This window comes from Nannobrachium achirus (genome assembly GCF_963921795.1).
Source record: "Nannobrachium achirus genome assembly, chromosome: 14".
Taxonomy (NCBI): domain Eukaryota; kingdom Metazoa; phylum Chordata; class Actinopteri; order Myctophiformes; family Myctophidae; genus Nannobrachium; species Nannobrachium achirus.
Window position 1 is genome coordinate 40,042,540 of NC_137821.1, and position 9,045 is coordinate 40,051,584.

The following is a 9,045-nucleotide window of genomic DNA, read 5'->3' on the forward strand; positions in this document are numbered from 1 at the left end:
CTCTCCAGCAGTTGACCATGTGACTCATGTGCGCACTTAACAGTGTGATCTGAATGTCAGTGGTTGTCAACGTGGGGTACAGGAACCTCCACATGCAGGAACCACATTTGATTCCATTTGTACAGTCTTAAAGATAAAATTACACTGAGGATTTTACTGAGTACATTTGAGTCTCTCAACGATAGAATCCTATCAGACTGGGGGTCCTTGACATTAACAAGGTCTAGAATCACTGATTCTAAAGCCTACTGCAGGCCAGGGGTCAGCAAACTTTTTGAAATTAAGTGCCTTGTTTTTATTTTCTAGAGTGTCGGTGTGCCATGTCAACATACATTTTAATGACAAATATTTAGACATATTTTGATTGGCAGGACATGACGATCATTAGACCCAGAGCAATAATCTATCTCCCCGATGCCCTCCCCAGTCAGAGTTCAGAGTTTTAATGAATGTAGAATTTTGTGCAAGATGTAATTTGCGATAAATGAGCTAACTTCATCTAATTGACCACAAGATTTGTTTTTAAAATAAAAATCATCTCTCTCACACTTATGCCAGTGTGCCAGTGATCACCCTCCCCTGTGCCAATGTTGGCACACGTGCCTTTATGCTCTCATTATCTTCTGTGAAAAATATTGTCTACCAAACATTCAGCAGTCAATGTAAAAATCACCCACACCCAGTGTGAAGTGAGCGGTGCTTTTATGTGTTAATTTCATTAAGCGTCCCACGAAGCTTGGCCATTGAGCCAAGTCGCCCAAGTGTGGGACATATAGACTTTGTCTTTGTCTGTACAAACAGACAAAGCCAGATGTGACAAGAACAAGATGGGGTTTAAAAAAGCATGGCTTCATATGATCAGTCTATGACACCAGTTGTCTGTGACGTATCTATGATGTATGACTCCATATTTAGGCAAGGTTTCAGCTCAGTTCAACTGCCATTCACTTAATTGCCTTTAAAATAAATAAATAAATCACACCCAGTATGAAGTGAATTAATTTCATTAAGTGTCCCGTAAAACTTGCTTGGCCAATGCCAAGCTTTGTGGGACATATGGACGGACATATGGACATATATACATACACACAAAGCCAGATGTACAGGTAGTAGTGGTTAGCACCGCTCAATAAGAGACTAATGGTTGACAGTCAAGTTATAAGTTCAGAATTAATTACATTATCATCATATATATTATATACATTGTGTACAGTATGACATCTGTACCCGCATTTGGCCAATTTGTGCTCCAATGAATTCTATTTGATCTATTTGAAGTTTAGGATAAATACTTCAAAATGTATAAAACCCTTTTTTTTATGCAATTGTGAACAATAGCCAAGTAAGATAATGTATCAACTATCCATTGACCATTCATACGGTTCACTCAGTAGTGTGAGGGGTGCTTACTGCTTAGGAGATGTCTATGAACTCTGCGTTTAAACTAAGGTTTGAAGGCCATTGTCTGTGATGGAATCAACCACATGACACGTCGGACTTTCATAATCCTCCGGTGTATTGGAGCCTGGGAGGCTGAGAGCATATTCTGGAGTGGCTGTGCATAGGCGTGTGGTTCGTCGTCTGACCTTTGGTGGAGGGAGCATATCCTGGTGATCCCTGGGACAGTGGGGGTGTGCATTTTGTAAAGGACCGTAGCGACAGCAACGACAGTCGTCTGCGGCTATCGATGGAGAGTGTTGTACTGGCAGTGTCCTGGTCAACTCACACAGACAGACAGACAGACAGACAGACAGACAGACAGACAGACAGACAGACAGACAGACAGACAGACAGACAGACAGACAGACAGACAGACAGACAGACAGACAGACAGACAGACAGACAGACAGACAGACAGACACACAGACAGACAGACAGACAGACAGACAGACAGACACACTCTTCTTCCAGAGCTAGTGTGTAAAAAAAAACTCTGATATGATATATTGTACAATATATATTATATATATATATATATATATATATATATATATATATATATATATATATTATTCGTGTTACAGTCCAAAACATTCAAATACATGGATGTTATAGAATTTAAGGCTGCACAAATAATGTAGAAATCTAGGAATAACCCACTGCCATCCAGGTAATATTTAATGGGTGTTTTTGTTTTAAATCGAAATAAAACCATTTTTTTCCCCAATCTTAAACTGTGGAACAGTATGAATATGGAGCTCAAGCAATGTCAAAGCATGAACCAGTTGAATAAAAATGGTATGGAATTGGTATGAGGTAAATGGGCATTAACTTGTTTATATGAACTATTATTTATTTTATTATTACTTTCACATTATTCACATTATTTTATTTTTGTTTGATAGATTTGGTTTATGTTTATATTTTGGTATGTGTGTGGACGTCAACTGATGACTAGGAGTTAGCCTAAATAATGGAGATGGGGTAGGATTACATAAGTTAGTAATTCTTTCTACTCCCTTTTGATTCATCTATTAATACTATTGTTTTTTTTTGTACTTTTAACATGTTCAAAATAACATTTCATTAATTAATTCATGTGTTACGGACGATGCTGTTAGTCAAAAGCCCTCAAATGTATGTACTGTACATACATTCATATACACACGCACATACAGTACTTAAACGGGTTGTCATTGCAGTGGTCCATTGCTTGACCCATGTCGACCTCACTGGAATGAGCTCATGTGATGTCACATCACCGGTTACATTTTGTGACCTCATGTGAGGCCTGTCAAACCATCCAACCCCAACGGAGTGGACGGAGATGGGGGTCTTTGGGAGGAGGAAACCCATAAAGATATTGCAGGACCACACATTTATAGCTGTGGTCTGTAGGTGTGCGTGTGCGTGCGTGCGTGCGTGCGTGAGTGAATGAATGAATGAATGAATGAATGACATTTTATTTCCATGTCTTGTCAAAAGACCCATCCCTTACAGCATTATAAGACACCAACACATAAGTAAACAATTCCACATTGACTTCCTGGAGACAGAAACTGCACAAAATGATAAAATAAATGAAAATAAAGAAAAAGACAATGTTTGGTTAATATCCCAAAACAAAATCAATATACATCACATGTGTTTTCTTATACGTGTGTGTGTGTGTGTGTGTGTGTGTGTGTGTGTGTGTGTGTGTGTGTGTGTGTGTGTGTGTGTGTGTGTGTGTGTGTGTGTGTGTGTGTGCGTGCGCGTGCGTGCGTGATACCTTCTCTGGAGGTAAGCGACACCCATGAGAGTTGACACCCATGTCTCCTGCCGGCAGTCCCTCAGCTCCATCGCAAAGGATAGCAAAGTGTCAAGAAACATTTGATTGGACCAGGCTGGCTTGGAGGTAGAACACTTCCCAAAAACATTATCTCATATCCTTCCACTTTTGTTATCTGAAGCCTGGGGTGCAAGATCATAGGAAAAATGTTCTCAAGCCACTCAGAAGGGGCCCTGGGGCCTCGCAAAAGTCTGCTTTACGAACTTGTTCTCGGGTACTCCCACAGTAGTTGGAGAGTGTTGATAGGCCCTCTCCATCAGCCAGGGGTGCTACCACGCTCATTCTGGATCCGGATGACTCATACTTACCCCTCTCTGGCCGGACGATGTTTCCACGAAACCCAACTTGCAACTTGAGGACTCTTGTCACAAAGGCGTACTGATTGTAAAGTATAGTGACACCAGCTGTCTTGCCAGAATTCAATCATGAAGTCGATGGCTTTCTTACTTTGCCAATTCCAGTTTGGAGATCTATAGGAAAGAAGTTTGCTATTACTTCCAGGAACTATTTTGTTTGCGAAGCAGTATCCTATTCCTATATAAAGTATTTAACCACTTATACTTACCACTAAATACTTAATTGACCACAGTCCCCCAAGGGTCTATGCTAGAACCCTCTTTTTCCCCCTCTACATCACATTTCTTTGCCCAAAATAGCCAATCTATAACATGTTGTGAGCTTGCTGAATGATAGCCTATTAGTGGTTCTCAACCAGTGGTACTTGAGAGGGTCCCCAGATAAATGATGGAGAGTTGGTAACCAAATGGATGTTTTAGATCTTTAACTCTTGAGAGAGTAAAATGAAACCAAATGGTTTCATTTTATACTCTAAAGAGTTGCATTGCTTAATTTACAAGAAGTCTACACAATTAGAGAATGTAGAAAATGTTTTATTCTGATCAATGTTAGCCTGTTATCTCTCCTATGGTACCATGTAGCAAGTTACGCAATGGATAACAGCATTAATGATTGAATATAGACTGATGGAATGAGAAATAGACTGCATAAAACCAGAAAATACCAGGTTCATCATACAGCAATGGAATTGTTGACAAAATCTTATCCGACGACAACAAAATATTCTATGTTATGCCCTATTTTCGTACATGCTGCTAAACCCTAAACCCCTAAACTTCATAGCCTTTTTTTCTATTCTGAAAAACATTTTTAAATACTTCAAGTACTCGATCTACATCGACACGGTGTGATGTTGTAGATCAGATATTTGAACTATTTAAAAATGTTTTTCAAAATAGTAAAAAAGGCAAAGAAGTTTAGGGGTTTAGCGTTTAGCACGGACGAAAATAGGGCCCCACATCTCATCAAATGGTGGTCCGTGGCTCAGATGCCGAATAAAAAAAGGACCTTGATATAAAGAAGGTTGAAGACCACTGTATTAGGAAGGACATGGCCAGTATGGGTATTCTATGGTTCATGTGGATAAGACAAAAAAAGAAAAGAAAAGCTGTACATGAAAACATGAGAGATATTTGATGACGATGTTATTCCATGTGTTCTGCTTGGATGGTCACTCACAACCTCTTCAGAGCCTATGGGTCCCATACAATTCCACGCAGTATGATGAGATGATGGTTAGGGAGGTGCTTTTTAAAACAAAAGACGAGGATTTTCCTGTAACACGCCTATTGTCCTTCATGGACATGCGGTTCATTGGTGACATGTGGACTTTAATTGGGGAAACCTTTTGCATGTGACACTCAGTGCACTGTCATCACGGAGTCGTCTTATATTACACTTTGATAAGCGAGTGGCTGGGAAAGTCTGAAATCCTGGATGCTTTTTAACTGACCTTATTGTTTTTTGAAAAGTACTTTCCTCCATATGTGACCATCCAGAGATAGTTGGTAATAATCATTTCTTGCATGAATTTATATCATTTTATTTGCATCCTCAATTTTAATTATAGTGAAGACTAAAGGACCTATACACCCTGGTGGGGAAATAAGTGTTTTTTGCCACTTAAACCCTATTGCCAGATGTTCATCCATTTTTGCCCAGTGTTCATTTTGAAGTTTATAGTCATAATCTTTTGAATTACATTTAATTTAGTTTTACCGGTAGTATTGGAATAATTTGAAAATGTTTAGTTTTAGTCTAGTTGTAATCGAATAAATATAAGATTTTAGACAACTAAATCTACAGTTGATTATGTTGCCATAAATGTATTTTGGCGGGCCTTGATGGCAGATGTTTTACTTCAAAATAGATCTACAAGATCACAATCTGTCTCAGCGCTACGCTTGTGAGATTGTAGCTATTTTCAGAGCAAGCTCAACCAACCATAAAATGTCTTTTAGTTTTGCTGGATCTCTTCCACTCGTAACACGTTTATTTGTTGACAAATTGTTCTATAATAGTTTTAGTCATCATAGCTTAGTTTTTATTTCGTTTTTGTCAGTGAGAAAATGTAGTCAACAAACATTTTTCGACATAGTCTTAGTCCCCATGGAAAATAACAAAAGTGCTGATGGAGCTGTGCAGAAACAAATGTCACCCTATACTTATTTGCACCTGTGAACCTGTGATGTGACAAAGTTCTCGACTCCTGTAGCAGGGCATGACATTAAGGCTTGTCCTGTTGTCCGGGACAAGTAATAAATCCTTCCGGGCAAGTTCAATAAAAATGTACTTGTGGCTCTTGGTTTCACTTTTTCTGTGACTCTCCTAGCAGCTTTGTGCTGTATGTGGAGGGAGCAAGGGGGATTGTTAGCAGTCCTATCTATACTATAATTTTGCGAATGTCTGAGTGAGTGAGTGAGTGTCTGTCTGTCTGTCTCAGCGTTTCTCCTCGGTGGCTGGAGCAATTGATCTGAAATCGCATCACCATTAGCATATGAACACACCTGACATAACTGTGAAGCCCGTTTGTCACTTTCACAAATCGTATGCTGTATATTAGCATTTTTATGGTGTATCTATATCTATTTAGCCTACAGTACCTTTTGTGACCACACATGTTAAGGGAGGGGCGCTGTTGTTCAGGCCATTAGCACAATCACACACAAACCCCCCCACACACACACACACACACACACACACACACACACGGGGGGGGGGTAGCATTAAACGAAACGGGTATTTCTTACATTGATGCTCCTACATATTATCATGCAAGCACCAGTTAAAGTTACTTTCCATCCCTCATATACTGTATGCACAGTGCACATCCCATAACCCACACACTGCACATCATTTTGGAGCTCATATCTTTGAACGGGTAAGGGCTAGTTGTTATATATTCTATTTCAATGTCTGACTCCTATGCATGCATTTAAAGGGCAAGTTCACCTCTGGGGCAACCAGATCTTATTTTATTGTTGTTTGGGACACGATCAACACAATCCTAAATTATTGTTTGTGTTTAATCTGTGTTTTGAGATATTTTAGTATTTCAGCATGAATGATGATGCATTTTGCATCAGAGTCATCATGCTGCATCATGTGATGCAAAATGCATCATCATTCATGTTGAAATACTAAAATATCTCAAAACACAGATTGAACACAAAAAATAACTTAAGATTGTGTTGATCGTGTCCCAAACAACAATAAAATAAGATCTGGTTGCCCCAGAGGTGAACTGACCCTTTAAGACATGACTCATGTCTACTTTTTTATCCGGACAAGTGACTTTTGTGCCTGGACAAGTGATTTGGGGACAAGTGCCTCAAAAGGTTAATGCCAAGCCCTGCCTATAGCATCCTTTGTGCTGCTGAGTGTTGCTTTGGCCATGAACAATCAAATGTGTGTATTTAAAGTGTGTGTGTGTGTGTGAGAGAGAGAGAGAGAGAGAGAGAGAGAGAGAGAGAGAGAGAGAGAGAGAGAGAGAGAGAACTTACAGTAGATAGGACTTTGTGCGTCACCCTGCCACCTTCCACCAGGTTTGTTACCATGACGATGGCTGAGTGTTTTCCTGCCAAACCATCCTCCAAATGTTATACACTGTCTCCTGCATCAGACACACACACACACACACACACACACACACACACACACACACACACACACACACACACAACACCATTCAATAAAAAATTTCCTGCGTGCATGCATGCCTGCCTGCCTGCCTGCCACCTCCTGTGGCAGCAATGGTACAGGTATGGTGCCTGTTTATTACGCTAGGCTATATTATTTTCCAACCACAACTAATGAGACAAGATTCAATACATTTTGGAACAGATGTCATGAGACAAAAGACATAGTAAACAATTAATAATGTTGCAACAATTATGCAGTGATGGCGAAGAAAGGTAACTTGGAAAGTTCTGACAAACCACAAATCATTTGACTGAAAGTCTGGAACGTTCCAGCTGACCGAGAACTGACTGAGTAAAAGGAACTGAAGTCTCAGCCATGTATTTGTGTTCATTGCCTTCTTTGCCTGGTTTAGAATATAATAATTTAGGCCTATATTTGTGTAGCCTACCATACATGGAACTGGACAGAGCTCTCATCATTATTCCAAGTATTTATTTACATTCAAATATCATCACTATATACAGGGGTTGACTCTAAGCTCTCAGAGGCACTTGCCCGTCGGGCAAGTACAGGTCATGTTCTACTTGCCCGAAGGTAATGCCCACTTGCCCGAAAAGTAAATTGTCAATTATAAAATATTAGGTACGATTTTAATTACCGCTCAATTTAACACTTATTTCTTTACTTTCTGGGGCTGTGCGATAAAATGTCATACCTCAATACCTCCAAATCCAAATACCAAATACTTTAGCTATGATTGAATATGTCTATGGGTTCACACTTGTTATTTTTAATTTTTAAATGTAGCAACAGTAATAACGGCACATTATAGGTAAATAGTGCTCTTATTTTACATTCCACAGACCAGAAGACACGGCACAATGGCCACGTTCAGGTGTTTAGACAGATATCTGGTGTTGTGTTTATAGACATTTGTGTCCCCTCTCAAATGAGCACTTGCCCTGTCGGGCAACCTGAAAGCCAACTTCACCTGCCCTGACGTTTTATTTACCTGCCGGGGGCAGGTGGGCAAGCCTTAGTGTCAATGCCTGATATATATATATATATATATATATATATATATATTATTAGGGGGGAAAAAAGGGTTTGGGGTAAAGTAAGAGGGCAGGGGGGTGATCTACCCTCACCTGTCTATAAGGGACATCATTTGACTACTAGACAACTCCAGCAGACAGAGAAGAGAGAACTGAGAAAAATAAAACTAAGGAACTGAAATTCTAACCAAAATAATTATAACAAATAAACAATGTTTAGCCTATTGACTTTTTCTCTTGACATTATTTGAATTAGCAGTCCATAATAAGATGAAAAGGCAGTGGCTAAATAAATGTCATGACCACAATGAGACTGTTGGGGATCAGAGCAGAAAATCCCATGGTTGCGCGCGCTCCCTCCCTGGCAATACTGCTTTGAAAATGGTGACGGCACTAAACAGTGGAACAGAACCACAGAACAGAAAATTACAGCCAGGCAGGGGGATGTCTTTCTGCAAGGAAAAAATATAGTGACTGAAAAGGGAGATGACTGCTGTAAATGTATAAAAATAGTAAAGGGGAACTAGACAAGTCTGTGTGTACAAACACAACCCCCCCCCCTCCTCCCTTCTACGACAGGCATCAAACAGGTAGTTGTCTTTGATGCTTTCATTGATAAGAGAGATCACTAACGAGCACTTGACACATTTATGGCCCAATCAATTACCTCAGTTCAAAACCTCTTTGAGGCTCAAATGAAGCAATTAAGAGCTCTGGCCA